The sequence below is a fragment of the Glossina fuscipes genome, unplaced genomic scaffold, assembly GCF_014805625.2.
Source record: "Glossina fuscipes isolate IAEA_lab_2018 unplaced genomic scaffold, Yale_Gfus_2 1, whole genome shotgun sequence".
NCBI lineage: Eukaryota > Metazoa > Arthropoda > Insecta > Diptera > Glossinidae > Glossina > Glossina fuscipes.
Window position 1 is genome coordinate 17759521 of NW_023998415.1, and position 20315 is coordinate 17779835.

Below are 20315 nucleotides of genomic sequence, written 5' to 3' on the forward strand. Positions count from 1 at the left end.
AGAAAACTTTCTACGAATTTTTGGAGATCTAAGCTTGCTTAAAAATCTAAGCAACGTTTTAAGTAAAAGTAATTTTCGAAATTGCTTGGGTAGACCCATGAAACTATTCAATAGAGTAAGTCTTGTATAAACTATTAAGAAGCACATCAATAATTTAAATTTAACTGTAGTGGTGGCAGTATGTTATTCTCTGCTTTAGTCAACAGTCAATTTTCAAATAGGTTCTGTTAACTTACACACAAACTAGTTAGAAAATTGAGTTTTAGTATATACTTTTGATTATATTAAAATTTATTGCTACGCTCACAAATAAGAACATATTTTTGATTTGGTTAGTCCTTAAGATTTTCATTTACTAGAAAATTTACCATATTTTATATGCAAAAGATCTCGTCCATAGATTATAGGAAATAAACCGATAGAATCCTTTTAGTGAAACCCTTTAAACAAAAACTAAGCGTATTACCTAATATGAAGTCCACCAAGTCGGTAAGACCTATTATTGAAGACACGAAAACGAATTGTTTTATTACATATTAAGACAAGAGATAATTGTGATAAAAGTGATTTACTGTTGAATTAGTTGAAAGTCGTGTACTCCTACTTTTACAAAAGTTCGACATGGGTAGAAAAAAATTTATTTTGACAGGCAACACTACAGTCAGAGCTAAGAGAGAAGATATCTTTTAACATTCGGCTTGGCATCACTTATTCATCCATAGTTGACATTGTTTGTAAAATATTGTTTACTCATTTACTCTGAGAGACAACATTTTCTATTGGCTTATATTTACTCTGAGAATTGATTTTTTTGCAACTAACATCAGTTTTCGACGTATTTGTTTGTTATTGTAAAATGTTGTTTGCTTTGAAAGCATTTATTTAATTACTTGGCACCACTATAGTATTATTGGCGTTGTTAGTGCAAAATTCTGTTTCATTCGTGTTTCTAAAACAGAGAGAATCAATTTTTAGCAATTGCTTATATGAATATAAATCGAAACATATTTTTATTTTTTCATAGTCACATATCAAAGAAATCCTCTCTAACAGAAATCAAAGTTTTACAATAACAGTGCAAGCATGCATTCAGTGCTGCCAAGAATCTAACTCTCAGAGCAAACGAAATTTTACAATAACAACGCCAGCAGGAACTCAATACTGCCAAGAATCAAAGAAATCTCCTCTCTCCGTAAACATCTGACGAACCTGCAGCTGGCGATATTTGTTATTTATTTTCATTCGCTTTTTTCTCTTTGAGCGATAAGGATAAATATTATATCGCTCTCTCGAGTGTTAAAATTCATAATTGTTGGTGAAAATTAATAGAAAATATATATACATATATATGTATATATTTATTAATATCTACATATATACAAATGTATATGTTTAGCATTTTATAGTTAAAATAAAAATTTAACATAATTCTTTAATATTTAAATAACATGCAAGTAGCTATATATCCAAATAATTGCGAAATGTTACGATAACGCGGAAAATTTTTATTTTGTCTAAGTTTTCTCTCGAAGTAGATGAAAGAGAAGAGTTTACTAATTTTTCTCTACACAATAAAAGAAAAATTAACAAATACTTTGTACTTTTATATATGAAAGAAACTTATTAGAAAAAATAAAATTTAAAATCAATTAATGTATCAAATAATTAATAATAAAAGTGTTATTATAGCAAAGCAATATAGAGAGAAATTATTTAAAGAAAAAAGGATTACATGAATTGGTGACGGGTGGAGCCAATCCAATCAGTTATTTGATGCCATGGAGGAGATAAACGATACATGTCTGTCGAAGAAACGCCAAGATTAATCGAGACTGTCTTTCATAAAATAAAAGGTAAAAAGACTTAGAATAATATTTACTAAAATTTTTTTTATTTTTGTGTTATTTTACGATAAATGGTGCTGCAATATAACAAAGAAATATTGCAATTGTTTGTGTTAAAAGATGTTATAATGGGTGCAGTGAAAAAGATAATATTTGAAAAATGGCAGCAACAAAGTTTGTAAAATCAAAGGAAAACATTTGCCTCACATATACGGCAAAAGAAAGTTCACTCATATCGTTGTTTTTCTTGGTTAATGTTAACATGAATAATAAAACATAATAGGGGGAAAAATGTTATTCACGTAAGTGTACAATCGTCCTTTAATTGGATAAAAAATTTTTACAAGTTGGTTTTATACAATTGGAATTAAAAAAAAAAAAAAAACCGGAGTTAATAGCAAGGCAAAAAAAAAAAAACTGTTTCGTTTTCAAGTTTTCCATTATTAGTACAAATCAATTACTAGCGAAATCCATTTGTTTATTTGCGCTTGTATGAGGTGGTTTATGATTGTGACTAAGTATATTGGCGTTAATATTAATTTATGCTACTCTATGCTTAAATGTGAGTATATTGAATAGAAATATGTGTATGCTTAAGAGTTGTCGCGAGTATATTAGAATTAGGTGATATGCCGGATTGTTGATCCCAATATGCCGATTAACTAATAATAATAAGTATAACAGTAATCAGAAACAAACAAGAAGAAGAAGAAAAAGTACCAATCGAGTCGTTGAGTATATTTTTGAAATTTTATTTCTATTTGAAAAAAAATTATTTGCCAATAGCAAGGGAAAGCATCTTAGATTACGTCGCCATTAGAGAATTAATTATTAAAATATTATTGCGCATATATTGACCTATATGTCAGTTTTTCGAGTACCTTGCTAAGGGTTATAAGACATGTGTCTTTAAACTTTTAGCCACTCGATTGAGTTAAGAAGAATCTGAAGAATTAAACAACAATTTCGCTCACCAGGATTAAAGTTCAGTTTCGCGAATAAACACAGCCGGAAATTAATAAAACTATTTGTTAATATATCAATTTTTGAAGGCAAGTCCGTTTTTGTTTTTAATTAACGAGAAAAATAAAAAGGTGTTTTTATTCCCCTGACAAATAATGACCTAAGATGGTGACGCAAAGTAGAAAATAACTGTTTATTTTTTAAATACTCTAGTTTTTCTTTTAGTTGTCGATATTTACTTTGTCATATCTTACAAGTAACTGCGTCTTTTGGGTAACAAAAACCAGACAACGCGAATTTTTTGAAGAAACAAACCTATTATCCACATACTTTCATGTTGGTTTGGCTTGTTGATCATAGAAATAATGAAATATTGGGCAACGTCATTGTTCCTAATAAGATAAAACTTGAATATTGTTAAACTTCCGTTTACACAACACTCGTAGTTCATTGTTATGATTACATTTTCGACCTTAGGCGATTAAACCGTTTTTTCGAAATTTCGAGCTCTTTTTCTTTTTGAAAAAAAAAATTTTACCTTCACTTTGTAATTTGTATTGTGTGTGCCGCAAAGAAGAAGAAGAAGAAGTAAAGTTCATTTGAAGAAATATACGAAAATGGTGTATTTTGTTATGCATACATATGCGCCTATAAGCGCACATATATATAATGTATATGGCTCATATAAAGATAAATCCAATGTAAATGATAATAAGGCCGCTAAGTCAAGGACGGTATGTACTTTTTTTTTTTTTAACTAAATAAAAAAAAATCTCGAATTTTTATTTCTTTCTATTGATTCATTTAAAAAAAAAAAAGGCAACGGAAAAAGCCTCCAAATCATCAAAATCATAGTAAATATATAAATAAAATTAAGTGAATTTCAATTTCATGCGTAAACATCTGTTGTGTCTTAATTGAAAAAGAAACTAACTAACTTTCAAAAAATCGATAATTTTAAACAAGTTTACAAATATGAAACGTAAGAGGAAGCGATAAGCAAAACAAATGCTTCAATAAATATTAAAATATATAAAATACACATATGTTAAATTAATTCTTAAGATTCCCTCTTTCTTTGAAATTATCAAATGATTCTCTCTCTTTGTCCGGCCTTTTCCTTTTCCTTCTCAGTGAAAATCCATTATGCAATCGTTGCACAATTTACTTAACATTTATTTTTTTTTGTAATTCTTTTCCTCCTCTTATTTTATTTTATTTTTTTTCATCAAATTTTTGTCTGCCTTTGTCTACTCCCACCAACTGGATGCAGAATACATTAAAATTAACACATATACATATATATATATATATATATAGATCAAAAAGTACCGGTAATCTTGCCTTGAAGCAATTAGTAATGTTTTTCTTTGTCTTAAATTATTATTTTCAATTTAGATCGATGGTTAATTTTTAGCATAACATAGCACACATTTGAAAAATCCGACTACCGGATCATCCTATGATTGGTTAGTTAGTGTCTTCATTTAATTGATTGAGTCTTATTGTAAAGAATAGCAACAGCAGGTTAAGCGTCTCTGTAAGGCATCTTGCAGCATTAAAATTAAGATCAATAACATGCTAATGAAAAAAAATAAAATTACCGTTTGTTTAATAATTCCGTATACTTTTTGATCAGCGCAAACATTTTAAAAGAGAAATGTCCAGCCATGGAAGATATATATGGATTTCCAATGGTGAAGCAACGACTCTGAATTTCTTTCAAAAAACTGATTTATACTGGGTTGGAGTCTCGGTTTTACTTCAGCAGTAAAATGCTTCTATTTTCTATTCTCTACACACACTCTATTCTGCTCGCCTTAATACTATTGCATACGTCTTTTAGAAGTGGAGAGTGAAAAGTAAAAAGTAATTTTTTCCGGGGAGAGGTCGTAACATGTAGACTTAAAATGCGTATGTTGTGCATAGCTCGTCTGCTTGTTCGGTTAAGAAAATAACAAACGAGAATCAGTCCGAGTGTAATGATTTCGGTTTATGACATCAAAAGGCAATAAAATATATGTGTCTGTTTGTGTGCGTTTGTGTTTGGGCTTGTTCCGCTTAGCTATTCAAAAAAAATTCGTTTAGCCGGCTCAAAATCATTGTCTGTTTGCTTTTGCTACAAACTCCGTATTACTTGAATGTGTGTGACACGTAATGTTTCAACCCCTCTTTGTGTGTTAGTATGCTTCTGCTCCTTTTCAATACTTTATGGCAATAAGAGCTACAGTTTTTTATAATAAGCTCATGTATGTTTGCCTGAGCTTCTGTATTATTCTTCTCTTTGCTTTATTAATTTTATTACATTTTTATAAAAGCATTAAATGTTTATCATTGTGATTTCGTTTAACTAAATAATAAAACTTGTTTGCAAAATTTTCTTCTTTAAGCATTTTTTTCCCGTTTTTTTTTTCTTTCGTTTTGTTTATTTTTCTATATGAATCATCGTTTATGGCCAACCGCTAGCATTGACCACTTTAAAGAACTTTCATCCACCAAAAAGCTTGTTAGCAAAATTTTTCATTGTTGGTGCTTTCTACTATTACTGTTCTGTGCTGTGCTTGATTTTTTCTACCATTAATGCTATTATTTGGTCAATAAAAACTTAAATTTAAAAAGAAAAAAAAGAAAACGAATTCGCAAAGCGTCATAAACACAAACTGATGGAGGTCAAACGAAACTGAAAATGTATGACAACGAAAAGTTCATAATAAACATTTTAGGGAAAGTGTTGGAAATAATTCATATTTACTCTCGCATGCATACATGTAACATATGTTGGAAGATATTTTCGCCATGTAAGTGTAAGAGGTACATGTGCCTTTTAGAGTCACACATAAAGACTTTCTCCATTAAAAATATGTATGCAAGCGAAGCAAGAAAATAAATGCTTGATCTCTTCTTTCATTTACTTCGAATATTGATAAAGTTTTCCTCGGGATTTTTTTTTTTTTTTCTTTTTGCTTTACTGATAATTTTTTCATTGAAAAGTGCAGTAAACTTTATAAAGTCAGCTAAATAACGAAATGAAGTTTTTTTTTTTTTTTTTTTTTTGCCTTCTGTTTACACGTTTCTATATTCGCTATTGGGGAATGGAAATGTAGAAATTTATTTAGTTTAAGTTTTCCCCTATAGATAACTCCAGGATTAGGATAAATTTAATAATACTATGGCTTGTGAAAGGTGATTGTCTATTAATAATTAAAAAGAAAAAAAACGGCTTTGATTTTGTATCATCATTTATGCATACCTTTACCACAGTTATTCTGAAAGGGACCAAAAATAAAAGACGAAAAACTAAAGGTTACTACTACATCATATTGGGTGGGCGAGGTTGATGTTTTCCATTTTTGTTGAATAGACTTAATGAGGAAAAAATTTAAGCAAAAAAGCAAAGATGTTCTCAATTTATGTTGCACTGAAGGCGTGTCCTCTTGCCGATTTGCAAGAGGACACGCCTTTTCCACACAAACCTGCTTATAAGTACTTTCAGTGTTTTTGTCAAATTTGATGGCGATATCATCATTTTTGCGAGCGGTAGAATATTTTCCACGGCCATTACATATGGACGGACGTGCTTAAATCGATTCAAAATTTAATGCTCATCAAAAGTGTATTTACTTTAATGGACTGTTGTGTTTGTCTTCACTACCGGCTGAGCTGAGCAAATCCAAAACTATTTTCATTGCAATTTTCACAAGACTTTCAAAGCAAACACTTGCTTCACTTCCCAACTTTAAAGCAAAAAGGAAAAACTTGGAAAATATGATTGATTATAATGGGTTATGAAATGATAGCGAACAATTTCCTCAATGCATTTTCTGCAAGATAAGAGATTTTCAAAAAAATCTCTGATATTTTATCGTTGATAAGCATTCACTATGCACGAAGCAATATTATATTGAAACTGATAAATTCACACTTAAATTTACTATTAAAACTTAAAAATTTCTGAAAAAACAATACTTGTGAGTTTTTAGGCTTCTTTATATCTAGAAATATTTTGAAACATAATAATTGGCTTTCTTTTAATTAATTTACCGTTGCGAAGTTATATTTTATTTATTAATAAAGCATAAAAATGAGCGAAATCGGATCTAGAATACCAGATGAATATTTAGAAGCAGTCCTTCGAATCGCCATTAGCGATTTCACAAACGTATATATTACGTAAACATTCCTCAATTCAATCCATTACACTAAAGTTTGAACAATATGTTCATTGTGTTCATTTTTTGTTGCATAATAATGCTAAAAATAATCATCACTAAAATTAATTTATATCCTTTTACACCCACCACTGTGAGATATAAGGGGTATACTCATTTTGTCTTGTTCCATTATGTACGTGACACCCAAAACGAAGTTTTAGAGACCTTATAAAGTAATATGTAGTCTTGATTTAGACGTATCTGTCCGTCTGCGTGCCTGTGTGGGTGTGTTGTTGGCACACACTGACTGATCCTCTTCAAATTTGGTAAAAATATTGGTAGTTTCTCTCCGCACGTTGGCATTGCAAATGGGCCAAATTGGTCGAAGCAAAAGCCGGCAGTGGAGTATAAGCTGAACGCATCTTCATATTTTATTTCGAAATTTTCCACATTTACTTCACGAATCACTCTAATCTTTAGGTCCAAAAATGGAAACAGTTAGCCATGCCCTTACAAACTTACGAGTAATTAAATTTTATTTTTTCATCTTTTTGATGTTTCATGCTTATTTATCATAAGAAGGAGTGTACTTTGTACTAGAATTTACTATACTTTAGAATTTATTATACTTTACAGTATAGTGTATTTTGTACTAAAAATTATTGTACTACAATGTACTACAGTATAGTGCATTTTGTACTGAAAATTATTGTACTACAGTGTACTACAGTATAGTGCATTTTGTACTAGTATATGTTGTACTATGCTAGAGTATAGTACATATACTGTACTATACTATACTTACACCCATTTTTTCTAATATACCAAATTTCAAAAAATTGTTAAAAATAGTTCCCGAAAGAAAAGTCTAAATTTTTTCACCCATTCGACAGGTACTTTTGCATAGATTCACGTGATATAGGTGAGTATAGGTGACATTTTCTAGTTTGGCCGCCCTAGGGTTTCAAATTTGGGTGTTCTTCCATATCCATTTTTCGCTAACATACCGAATTTCAAAACACCGTTAAAAATGGCTCCCATAGGCAGAATTTGAATTTGTTTAGTTTGTTCGAAAGGTATTTTCATATATTATTATTATTATTATTATTTTAATTTTAGACTAATGAAATGAATTCTTAGACTAAAAAAAAGACATTGAGCACTAGCAACACAGGCTATCGGCTCTATTTTCATATAGATTCATGTAATGTCCACAAAAATATTTTCCTTTTTTTTAATATGGACGAAGTAGGCTTTCAAATCCAACTATATCGCAATTGTAATTATTTAACAGAGCTCTGTTAAGTCGTTAACAAAGTTTTGTTACTAGAAATGATAGGTGTCTTCGCTAGTTAAATTCGAATTTATCATCACACCCTTGCTAGATATGGGTACCAAATGAAAGAGCTTGGGGAGTAGAATGCAACAAGCATAGTGATGGGTTTGCGAGATTCGGCCACCGTCGAATATGACCTTCTTACTTGTTGTTAGTCCATTCAACCTGTTGTCCGGGCCTACTCCATGATACGAAAATTGAAATTGGTCTGTCGATAAAAAATGTCGCCCATTTCTGCCTTATAGGGATATTGATTTGACATCTCCGTTCGGAGATGAATAAATGAATATATAACCCCACGTTTCGTTGCTGGATGTAAAAAACATTGCGACTATTGTTTACTCACTCGAAATTAATTGCGTTTTGAAAGTGAGTCAAAATTCTGAAAATTCATAACAGGGCCATGATATTGTACAATACAACCAGACTTATGAACACATTTTTTAATTACGATGCAGATGTCTTATCAAACACATTTCATATTATGACATCGCTGATGAATTGAATATTGATTAAAAATCGGCTTTGAATCATTTACATAAAGTTGGACGGGGAAAGAGGCTCAATGTTTGGGTGTCACCTAGACTAACAATGATAAATTGAAAGTGAATGAAACGTAATGGAATCATCTTTGCAAATGTAATGAGCGATGGATGAAACTGCATACGCAAGTTGTTCTACACTGGGATGAAACAATTGATTTCACTCTATACTGTTAACAAGTAATGCGATTAAAGCGCATATCATTAATTTAGAAGACTTATTTTCGAAGTTTCAATTGAGTCACAGTACAACCCGGACCGTCTGGATGTCATTCGTCACACTATTCTCAAAAGTCACGTAACAGCACAAAGCTAACTTCGAAAGAGGCCGGTAAAAGTCACTTGATCCAGTTTTTCGGCCAGATATATTTTAAAAATACTGCGGCCACGACATAATATTAGGTGTTTGCAAAAGTTTTGATCAAATTTTTACACTTGAAAAAGGCATTTATTGAAAAATATAGATACAATGTATATTCATCAAAATAGTTTCTACCATTTTCTATAACATGGCGATATCATGTTGAAAGAACTTATCTTGGTTTGGCAGCGATCCACCCACCGACCCCTTGCCGAATTTCTTCAACTTTACGGACCCGCATGCCAGCCAAGCCATGCCACACCGATCTAACCAAGTGGTAACCGGGAAGCGTCATGTCTGGTGAGTATGTTGAGTGTGGCAGAATTTCCCATTCGAGCTGCAACAGTGAATCCTGGATAACTCTTGCACCAGGTACACCACGAATTTTTTCCATTACGTATACGAGATTTCTTGCCCTCGAAAACCCGAATATGACGTAGACTTTAACAGCTTCCGTATTTGAATGCGCGCCAAATTAATTAAAGAAATGGCGCAAGCTGGTACCAGCTCCTAAATAGTTAAAGAATCGTAGCTGATCCCAATTTTTCAACCACTGTCCATATATGGAAATTGTAATTTTCAAAATTATTTGACAAAAACCGCTAAGCGATAGTATTTCGAATGGTATGAAAAATTTGGTTCGGCTAAGATAATTCTTTGAATCACTTCTCATATAACCATTTTTACGAAAACTAAATCTTTATATAGCAAAAAGAACTAGTTTTCAATATTTTATATTAAAAATTGGTTCATAACAACGAAGTCAATCTTATCGAATTTGGCTTATGTAGATCTATTTTTTGGCTACCACCGCATAAAAGGATTCTCAGGAAGTGTAAACTGGGCATCTAAATGCCAAAATGAAAATATGTTCGTGGTAGTAATTAAGATAACAATTAAATAAAACGAATTTGATTCACATGAAATGAAGTCGTGGACTCCATTCCATACGCCCGTCAGAAAAAGTTTTTTAATTTTTGATATTTTATGATGAAAATCGATCTATAATAGTAATGTTGCAAGAAAATTAACTATAGGGAATTTGGATCACATGGATCTATTTTTTTATTATAGTTAGGCCCTAGCATATAAGTAACGGTTGTTATCATGAAAAGCAAGCAATGGCGAGAAAGCGTAACTTGTACTTTTAGAAAATAGCGTTGGTTTGCTGAATTTGGATCAGCGCATGTAATATTTTGGGCAAAATGCATTTGCCTTGGCATGAAAATAATGTGGAAATTTTTAGTGTATTTAAAACAACACGAATGGATAGTAGAGTGTACTAGATCGAACGTCGTAGGGTATGTAATAGTTTGTCTTATTCGATTATAATGTTCATCTTACTTGTTTTTATGATAACTTTTTTATTTGTATAGAACTTGACGCCTTATTAATAATTTATTTATTTACTTATGTACGTTTATAAATTCACATATGCTATGATGATACAATCACAAAAATCGTTATTAACCGCTTTAAATGTTGGGGTGTGAACGAGAATTTTTTTTTTTTTTTTTTTTTGCTAAATTAAGCGGAGAATGTGTTGGAAATTTGTATTTTAATAAAACAAAACAGCTCAAAAAGTTACGTACATATATATACTTTTGTTTTTTTTTTTGTATTTTTTTATAAAAAACAAGTAACTAAATAAAATGAAATTTAGTTGCGTACAAATTGGCCCTAATTCCTCGACCATCGATCGAAACAAATCGAATCAAAATAGTTTTAAGTACCTCTCAATGGCATAGCACAATTTCTTTAGTTATATATCAGTTAGAAAAAAGAAGATTACAAATCTATCTAGCAAGTGAGATAACGTATATCTGTAGTGTGTAAGTAAATGAATTGTCATTATATTTCCAATCTTCAAAGTATTCCTAGATCCATCAGCAGTAATTTTATCATTCTGCCTTTCAACATTCAGAAATATTCCTCGAATACATGTTGTCTTATTAATATATGGAGATTTAATTTGTTTGCATTTATCTAAAAACTGAGTTAACTGCATTATTTTTTTCAGACTATTCTGTCCGTACTTAAGTCTGTATTATGTGCATGTAAAAATGTATATTATTAATAACACTCTTCGAGAGTTCAGGGTATTTTTCATCAAACTAAAAACTTATGTTAGTGCCACTGTCCCCGTGCATCTTTCTGATGAAATGATAAGGTTTTCTCTGTTATTTAGCTCTCTCGATTCCTTTTCTAATTTACTTTGATCATTTTGATCACATATGCCAGTTTGGATTGCGATTACTGTTGCATAGCAACAGCAACCAATTTTTTACCGCTTTTTTGCACATATAGCACTAATCTCAACACTATAGAGTTAAAGGTTCCGCTTTTATTGGTAAAAAGTCAATAATAAGATTGTTTTTTTTGTGTGAAGTTTCGTCGAAGGGTGTGACGATAAATTCGAATTTAACTAGCAATGTCATATCTGTTAAGAAAGCTCTCTCTCTCTCTCTCTCTTTCTCTCTCTCTGTTTCTCTCTCTCTCTCTGTAAAAACCGTAAAATATTTTTGTGTATAGTCATTCTGTCCAATCAATTTGTATATAGATTCACGTGACATGTTTTGGTTTAGCCCACTAGAGTCTCAAGTTTGGCTGGTTTTCACATCCATTTTTTGTTAACTTAACAAAGTTTAATAAATTGTTAAAAATAGTTCCATGTAAGCAGAATTGGAGTCCGTTTACTTTTTTTGAAAGGTCACGAATCACACAGATTTATAATGCATTTAACATTTTTAATCTGAACGGAGTGGGCTTCCGAGTCCAACTATATCTTAATTAATTTTCAATATTGAACAGAGATCTGTTAATGAAATATGGTAGGTAGGTGTCGTTGCTACTTAAATTTAGAATTTGTCTTTACACCTTTGAGTTTGAGTTTCTTTACTTTAATAGGTTTCCTGAGTCAATCTATTTTATGAATCGAGTTGATGTGTTTTGGTTGTCAAAAACACAAGTTACATAAATGATTTAGTTTCATTTGTCATCTATGTGACAATCTACGAACCTTCTCAGTGATGCGTTAAATGAGAAACAACAATTGTATATACATTTTCATCCCAGACATTTATCCGATGATTGTTACTTAGTAGAACTTTCTAAAACTGGGCTTGGCATGTTTAAAATGAAAAAAAAAAAAAAAGAAAAGAAGACGAAGACGAAGAAGATAACTTTGCATATGCGCTGAGAACGATCTCAATTCGTTCATAAATACTGCCGGTGCTGCTGCTGCTGCAATAGGTAAAAAATTGATAAGAAATTTCTTGCATGAGTAAAGTACCTAGATAGAGTATGAAATACTTATTAAAACCATCTAGAAAATTCAATGGGGAAATGATTCTGATCATCCGGCTATGCAGCTTTCATACATACCAGGACGATAGATAGTTCAGTTCTTGAAGATAGTTTTTCTTCTTCTTTTCTTGTGTAAACTGAAGCAAATGTAATTCCAAATAATTGGTATTCATGTTTTTTAGTACATATGGGTCTTAAGATAAGCTACAATTATCTCATAGTAATTGCTTATGAAGCTAAGAAGTGGAGAGGTAAAAAAAAAAGCTTTAAAAAAACTTGAACTTCCTCTTACTCTTTCATATAAAGATTTGCGGTATTTTTTCACTCTCGTGTATAATGCTGGGGGCTAAATACTTTTTAAATAGAAATAAATTCTTAGACTAAAAGAAAAGGCTATCATCGGCTCTAATTTATATAAATATACATTATATATTAAGCCTAATAGTTTTAATATTGTATTGATATTCTGGTCTGTAGCTGATTTTAGAATGTCCATAGGATTAATCGTTACCAATGCAATAAATAAGCAATAATTTAGTCAAGCAAAAGTTAAGGCATTTACAGAGAATGTGTCTTATAGCGACGATTTGTTCACAATTGCAGATTGGCGAGGAAGATTGCTTTGAAGATCCGTTGATGAGTTGCAATTGTGTATGGTCACGGTGAATTCTCGAAAATGTTTGAGCCTTAAACCTTTGTTAGATGTAAAGGTGCAATTAATTGAGGGTTAATAGAAGAGTAGTGCTCATCACGGTATTGTAGATTTCCTTCTATAAGTTTCTCTTTAATTTTCTGATAATCTGATGGTTTAGTACAATTTCGATTCTCCTTTGCTTAATCAAATTTCGAAAGTGAGGCATTGCTATTTCCGATACTCCCTGTTTGTAGTTGCAGCAGGATGGTCGCAGTAGCTTTTTTAACGCTATAAGCTGCTGTTACAGAATGTTTGTTCTTTCAGTTAGTAAATATCAATATTATAGGTAATCATATCTTGTAATGTATGTCAAGCTTCTCTTAATATTATTATCACTTACACTACACATTTCCCTCGATTATAAATTGTGAGTTTATATATTTTTTGAAATAAGAGTAAAATTTTGTTGTAGGCAAGGTTTTGAGAAAGTCTTTCTAATTGTAATAAACATATGAGTAAACCGATACCGCTGCGTATAAGGATCAAGAATGTGTTAAGGGTGTGAATAAGTTTCTGCTGATTTTTTAATAAAATTGCAAGTACATTTTATTCAATGTATTGGAATACGAATTCCGTGAATAAAGCAAAGATGGTCTTTTTGAGGCTATCTACTCAAGGAACTCAAACTTTGAGGGAAGCTCTAGTCGAGCAGACAATAAGTCACTGATTGAGAATTTATGCATGACGAAAACAGCCCGAAGAGTAACACATTGCAGTTCAAGGCTGTTAACGTTCCCTGAGCGTGTTCATTGGTGATGGTTTCGTTTTGGGTTGGAACGAGCTACAATACTTCGTCCCCTGTTATTTGATTTTTATTTGATTTTTCGATATCGTAACGTATCCTCCCTTGCTCCTCCCTCGTACCGATCTGCACTCTGTATATATTCCGAAGTAAAGTTTAAAGGAGAGACTGCTTTTGGATGGCGAAAACATAGCTTAATTTGACACCTGGGAGCAGGGGTGGCAACTTTTATTTGTCAACGGGCCAAATCTAATTTTCATACCACGGCAGCAGCCAGAACAACGCCTGGTAACGAAGGTAGTTAAAATCTATTTGCAGCAATGCTGTTAATTGAATTGTTTGCGGATGCGAACCACTAGTCGGCATTTGCCCATGTCTGGCCGAAAATATTAATTAGTTTCTGCTGGCAAACCAGCGAGCATTTTATTCAATGTCCCCCTACACACATCTAATTTATGCATCATGAATCGAATACTTGCTCTACGATGGGTTGTGGGAAACGCGCTAGAACGATGATAACTGTTCACATGTCACAAATTTTAAGTAGTAATAAGCAATTGATACGAGGGTAATTTGAAACTTAAAATCTGAAATTTGTCGGTTTGGCACGTGTCACGTTCTGGCATTTGATAAAAATAAAAATTGATTTTAAACAATGCGTTCGAAACACTTGCGATTAGGGTTTGCGCGGGTTAAGATAACGAATAAACCGCTGGCAACAATTGCATAATTATTATTATTATTACCAGCAGCAGCTTACGTTTATCTAAATACAAAATACATAATATAAAAACCATATTATTATTATTTTTATTATTATTAATATTGTTATTTTTTGTTGGGTAATTTCAAAAAAATTTTCTCCTACACATGATCAAAGACGGAATAATAAGAATGATGATAAACGTTTAGTAAATGCGCAACACATTCTCCTCTAAAGACCACAACGAAAATTATCTATAATTGTAAATAGTTTCTATTGTTGTTGTTATATTATTTTATTTTATTTTATTTTTTTATTTTTTTTACATATACACTCATCCAAAGATACACAGGAGTGTGAACAATCGATATCAAATATGGGAGTGAATATGAACAGTACCATCATCATATAAGGCAGCAATGAAAGACCGCATATAAAATGCACATGTATATAATGTGTATTCAAATGTATGCATATGCAGGCTGCATAATAAACGGGCAAACTGGGAATGACTGACACTAAAGTTAAATGATGTCATTTAAGGTTTTTATATTTTATACGAAAAAAGAAAGAAAGAAAAAAAAAAAAAAAATGAGAAAAAGGATATAAGATATTGACGGGATTAGTTGATAAACAGTAATACCGTCTATTAGCTTACTCGTGATTTAAGTGAAAATTCTCTCTTAACTAAACCTTTAAAGGCAAAAGTTCAAACTATTTGTTTTATTATACCCATCAGCCACGGACGGACGTATACTCATTTTCTCATAATGCTTCAAAGACCCAAAGTTATTGATTAGCGTGATATCCTGAATCGATTCAGCCATGCCTGTCCGTCTGTGTGGTGTGTATTTTTGGCACTCTCCTGGTCGCAGAAATGAAAATATCGACGGCAAATTTTCGAGAAACATTGGAAGTTTCTGCACGCAGTTTAATATTGAAAATGGACCGAATCGGTCAGAGTAGAAGCCGCTTGCAGTAGAGCATAAACTGAGCTCAACTCCGTTTGTCTTGTTACTTGCAAATTATAAAAATTAGAAGGTCGAAATTTTCCACATTTACTTTACACAAAACTCTACTATTTATGTGCAAAAATCAAAAATCAAAAAAAAAAAAAAAAAAAAAAAAAAAAAAAATAGGCCACGCCCATACATATTTATAACTGATTAAATATGCTTTATTTTTACTTTTTCGAGGTTTAATCATAAGACGAGAAAAATTAAAATTATTTTCTACATTCCTCAAATGAAGATAGATTATCTGCTTAAATATGGTGGACAACCACGACGTTATAGATTAATGTTTTCTTAAGAGTACCAGCGATATGAGTATCAAATAAAAAGACCTGGACAGTAGGAAGCGACAAGGTAAGCGTGCTATTTCTAAATTAAGTCTGGTGGGCGTCACGACATGGTGCATTAATTTTTTCATCACAACATTATTGATGTGAGCATCACATAAAGAGACTTAGAGAGTAGAATGCGACAAGCTAAGCGTGTTAATTATAGTGGACTTGACAAAATGCTGGATTAATTTTTCTTAACAATACTTTTTAGCGAAGTGAAAAGTGAAAGATAATTTTTAATCCATTCACTTTTCTGTGAGCATAAATAAAGTCATGGGACGCTTAAGATTTTAAAGGTGGTGGGTATACGAGATTCGGCTGCAGCTGAATATAATTTTCTTACTTGTTTTTTTCGTTAAGAAAGAAAATTAAAAATATTTTATACAACTACTGTGCCTGCCTGTGCTTTATGTCTTTTTTTATAGCAATTTTTTGCGGAATATTGAAAGAAGGAAGAAAAAAATAAAAGAAAAAACTTAACCGCTCATTGCTCTTACAAAGGCCTGTTGAGGTCATAAAAGTTGATTTTCCTACAATGAAATCCTACAAGAACGACAAAGAGGAAATTATAGCTTTAGCCGAATTTTTTCTTTTATAGATTATTTGTTTACTATACATCAGCAGAGAAATTCTTTAATAAACTACGATAATTACATCGTTCTGTTTAAGATATACAAAGATTTTTCATCGTGAACATCTCATTTTGATTGAGAGTTTTTGAGGTTATGTTATCAAATTTATTCTAATCCCTTCTAATGTCCACTATTTAGTCAGGCTGTAATGTAGCCAGAGAAAAATCTTTTTGAACTAACTAACTTCTTAAGACTACTTTACTATTTAATTATCATTTTGGGATTGCTATTGAATCATTCTTGCGTGAATGTATTAGTCGGGTTTTGAAAAATTCGGCCGCGACAATATGAGCCAAAAAAAGGATAAGCATTGAATAGAACATTGTACACTTAAGACTTGATACGGACTAGACTATATTTTACTTACACACTATACTTAACTCACTCAACACGTACTCCCCTTTCTCAGTTAATTTGCCATTCGAAATACGATAATACATATGATACTACCGTGCGGCTGGCTATTGCTCTGGACAAAGCCTTTAAAATCATACTATGTCGGTTGCAATCGGCAGACAGAAATTTAATATTACAAGTTTTAACACTCCATAATGGATAATAAATATTTATTGCGAAGAAATTGTTTAAAAGATAAAACACATTTAATCCCAATTTCATTTAAAGCGCACATGCTATCATTTTTCTTATCGATGATATAAATATTTTTTATAAATAATTGTTTATTTTTCATATAAATATTATTTATTGGAATTTCGTAAATGCTTATAAACGAGAAATATAGACTGAGAGAATCAGATAGGGAGTGAATGAGTAAGAAAGTGGAAAGAGGGATTTGAGAGACAGACAATTGTTAAATAAATATTATTTACTTAAACTGCAAAAGTTCATATTTCGGAAATTGAAATTTAGAAAGGTTTTTTTTTTTTTCCTTAAATGCTGCCCGCCATGCACGTTTTACCGTATCATTTATAATACTACTATATACAGGATATTTTGAATTTAGTCCACACTCTGTTGGGAATGTTAAATTTATCAAAAATGGATCATAAATGGATGAATTGCGTTTGTCTTTGCCGTAAAGCTCGTCAGCGTATCAAGTTTCGTCGAAGTATTTGAAAAATTGCGGCCTGTAGGTTGACAGAAATCAAATGGACAGGGGGGCAGACAATGATTCCGAATTGATCGGTTTAATAAAAGGCAGGTCTACTTTAAGCCCTTCTGCCTGTTGCGAACGTCCGGAAAAACTTCTTATACCCTGTACCACAAATTGTATAGAGTATAACTGACCAAAGGATATTCGGATCATATAAATCTGTTTTCTAGACTCCAGCATATCGATGGAGTTTTCTGAAAAGCAACCGCAAAATCTAATTTACAGCTTTTGATGAGTTAAGCAATTGAAAAATAATAATAATGTCTTTGGCAAGTAAGTTAAGTTTATCAGGGCAGTTGAGGTAGTCCTAGCATTCTTCAATATGAAAGGTATATCTTTGCATAAAAGTAATGCGTCAATTTTCAATGAATGCGTATATTATGCGAACTAGTGTAGGGCATCAAATCTAGTCGATCTTGATCGACTATAGCGCTCTTATTTTTTGTTTTATTTATTTATTTATTTTTTTCGTTTCTTTGCTTTTAACGTGAAAAACTTGTTTTAGCAAATACTTATCAACTATCAATCACCTAAACAGTGCTTATATTCTGGTTTATGGTCTATGGTATGTGTGCGTGCGAGTGAGCGCCTGAGTAGTATATGTTTTGAGTATATGTTTTGGTATATGGCACAAGATGGTAGTGCTTATACCTTTGTTTAATTTTCTGGTGTCCACAGTTTTACTTTTAAAAGATTGAAAGAGTGACAAAAATGTACATAAACATGTTTTCTTTACTTAATGGCTATCATCGTAAAATATAATATATTACCTCTACGAGAATATCAAACTCTCGAAGCGCCTATTAATTGTATATCAGCCTTAATGTATCGAACGTATTTAATTGATTTGGTTATATCTGTCGTCAGTTCGTCTATTAAATTCTAAAAAGAAAATTAAAAATTTTTATTGAACAAGTGCTCTTTTAGGTAAGTTTTAAAGATTGAAGCTTGAGAAAATATCAATAATAGATCAAGACCGATCAATGGATGTGCTCATATTTAGTGAAATGTGATAATTAATTTGAGGACTTTTTGAGATGTGCATGAAAGCGATGCAACTAAACGATTCCTCCGAATATTTTAAAGCTGTCAAGAGCTGATGATTGATTGATGATTTTTCTTCCTTCCTTTGTAACTACGATTGACGAAATTTTTATGCAGAAATATCATAATTGCTTCGTTCTTCTTCTTCTTCTTTGAACAGTGCATAAGTGCGTCCCTCAAGCACTACCAACAGTGCAAGCAATCAATCAGTCAATTTAAAGTATCGGGCGGTTATTCGCAATTTGTTTGTTGTCGGCATTTTAAAAAATCATAGAAATATGTATCCTTACACGGAAAGAGCATTAACGAACTTATCCAGCTACTTGAAAATGAAATCAAACATATTAATAAATACTCATCGATATTAATTGACTTATAATGGATATTGATAAGAAATTATATAAAACTTTGTGAAAAAGTGAAGCTAAGATGCAAGGTAGCAATTCTTTTAATCGACCTATTGATTGACTCTGACATTCTTATAAAACAATGAAAAAATTGTTTAAAGTATTAGGTTGAGTCATAAGTAACTTTGATTCCTTTATCAGATATTTATTTTGTTTTCATTGCATAATGAAATTATATTAATATGACAGTTGCTTGTGAGGTATTCAACTTTTTTGCCATACCCCTTGTTGATTGACGGATTGGGGATTTTGCTCCAATATTGCCTTTAAAATTTTGTCATCAAAGTCCAAATCGTGTCCCGTCTTTTAAAGTCGTATATCTAGAACGGAATTTTACAAACCAATTTTTAACTGTCCGTTCGGTTGTCAGTCCCTCACCATATACACTGCACATTTTTCCGGCTGTCGCCTTAACACTATTGACTTATTTAAATATCCAACATCCAGACTAATTGAATCCTCATCTATATAATGAAAGCAAAAACTCATTTTTCTCAATTACTTATTGTGGGTAAATACGAATAGTAGATTCTACTGATCTACATCGGACCTAATGATGCATGACCCGACCTAATAGTAAGCATTCAAATCTCGCTTCAAGATATATGTTTAATTGCTTATTATCCGCCTGAGTGGGCAAGTACACTCAGGATCTCGACTAATAACCCAATGGTCGTGGATTCAATTCTTAAATTTGGTAGAGTTTTCAATAAAACGGAAAGCCTTAGATGCTAGTGCTATTAGATTTTAGTCTGAGTATTACTACCTTCGGCTAAAAACGTTCGATTCGTTTTCAGTTGTAGGATATGTAGATCCAAGGAATAATAAACATGATTAAGAAATATAAATAATATAAATTAGTATCCAACTTAAATTTCTTTAGGGCGAGCGTGAGTGATTCGAATGTGGATTCTTTTACAACGGTTAGCTCTACAAATTTTTGTAATTAATTAAGATAATTGGGTCAAATTAACGTACATACATTTTTTCTTCTTCGTAGTTACATGTATAATTTACAATCAATGCAAAAAGATAATAAGTAAATGTTGCACGAAGATAATCGAAGCAGATAGCAGAGGTTATTGCTCGGAAAGGGGAAGAGGATGGTTATAGCGTTAGGGGAAGAGCGGG

At 31.7% G+C, this 20315-nt stretch overlaps 1 protein-coding gene across 2 annotated transcripts in view; it reads left to right on the forward strand.

The window, feature by feature from the left end:
* The first annotated feature begins 1247 nt into the window (after positions 1–1247).
* Positions 1248–20315, forward strand: part of LOC119632218 — a 61937-nt gene continuing 42869 nt past the window's right edge. The window contains exons 1-2 of one of the 2 annotated variants that reach the window (XM_038025026.1): positions 1248–1311; positions 1690–1853. The gene's annotated coding sequence lies outside the window, so the exon portion shown is untranslated. Of the gene's footprint in view, positions 1312–1408; positions 1854–20315 lie in introns of those variants that run through there. The other variant, XM_038025025.1, reaches the window with a different exon arrangement.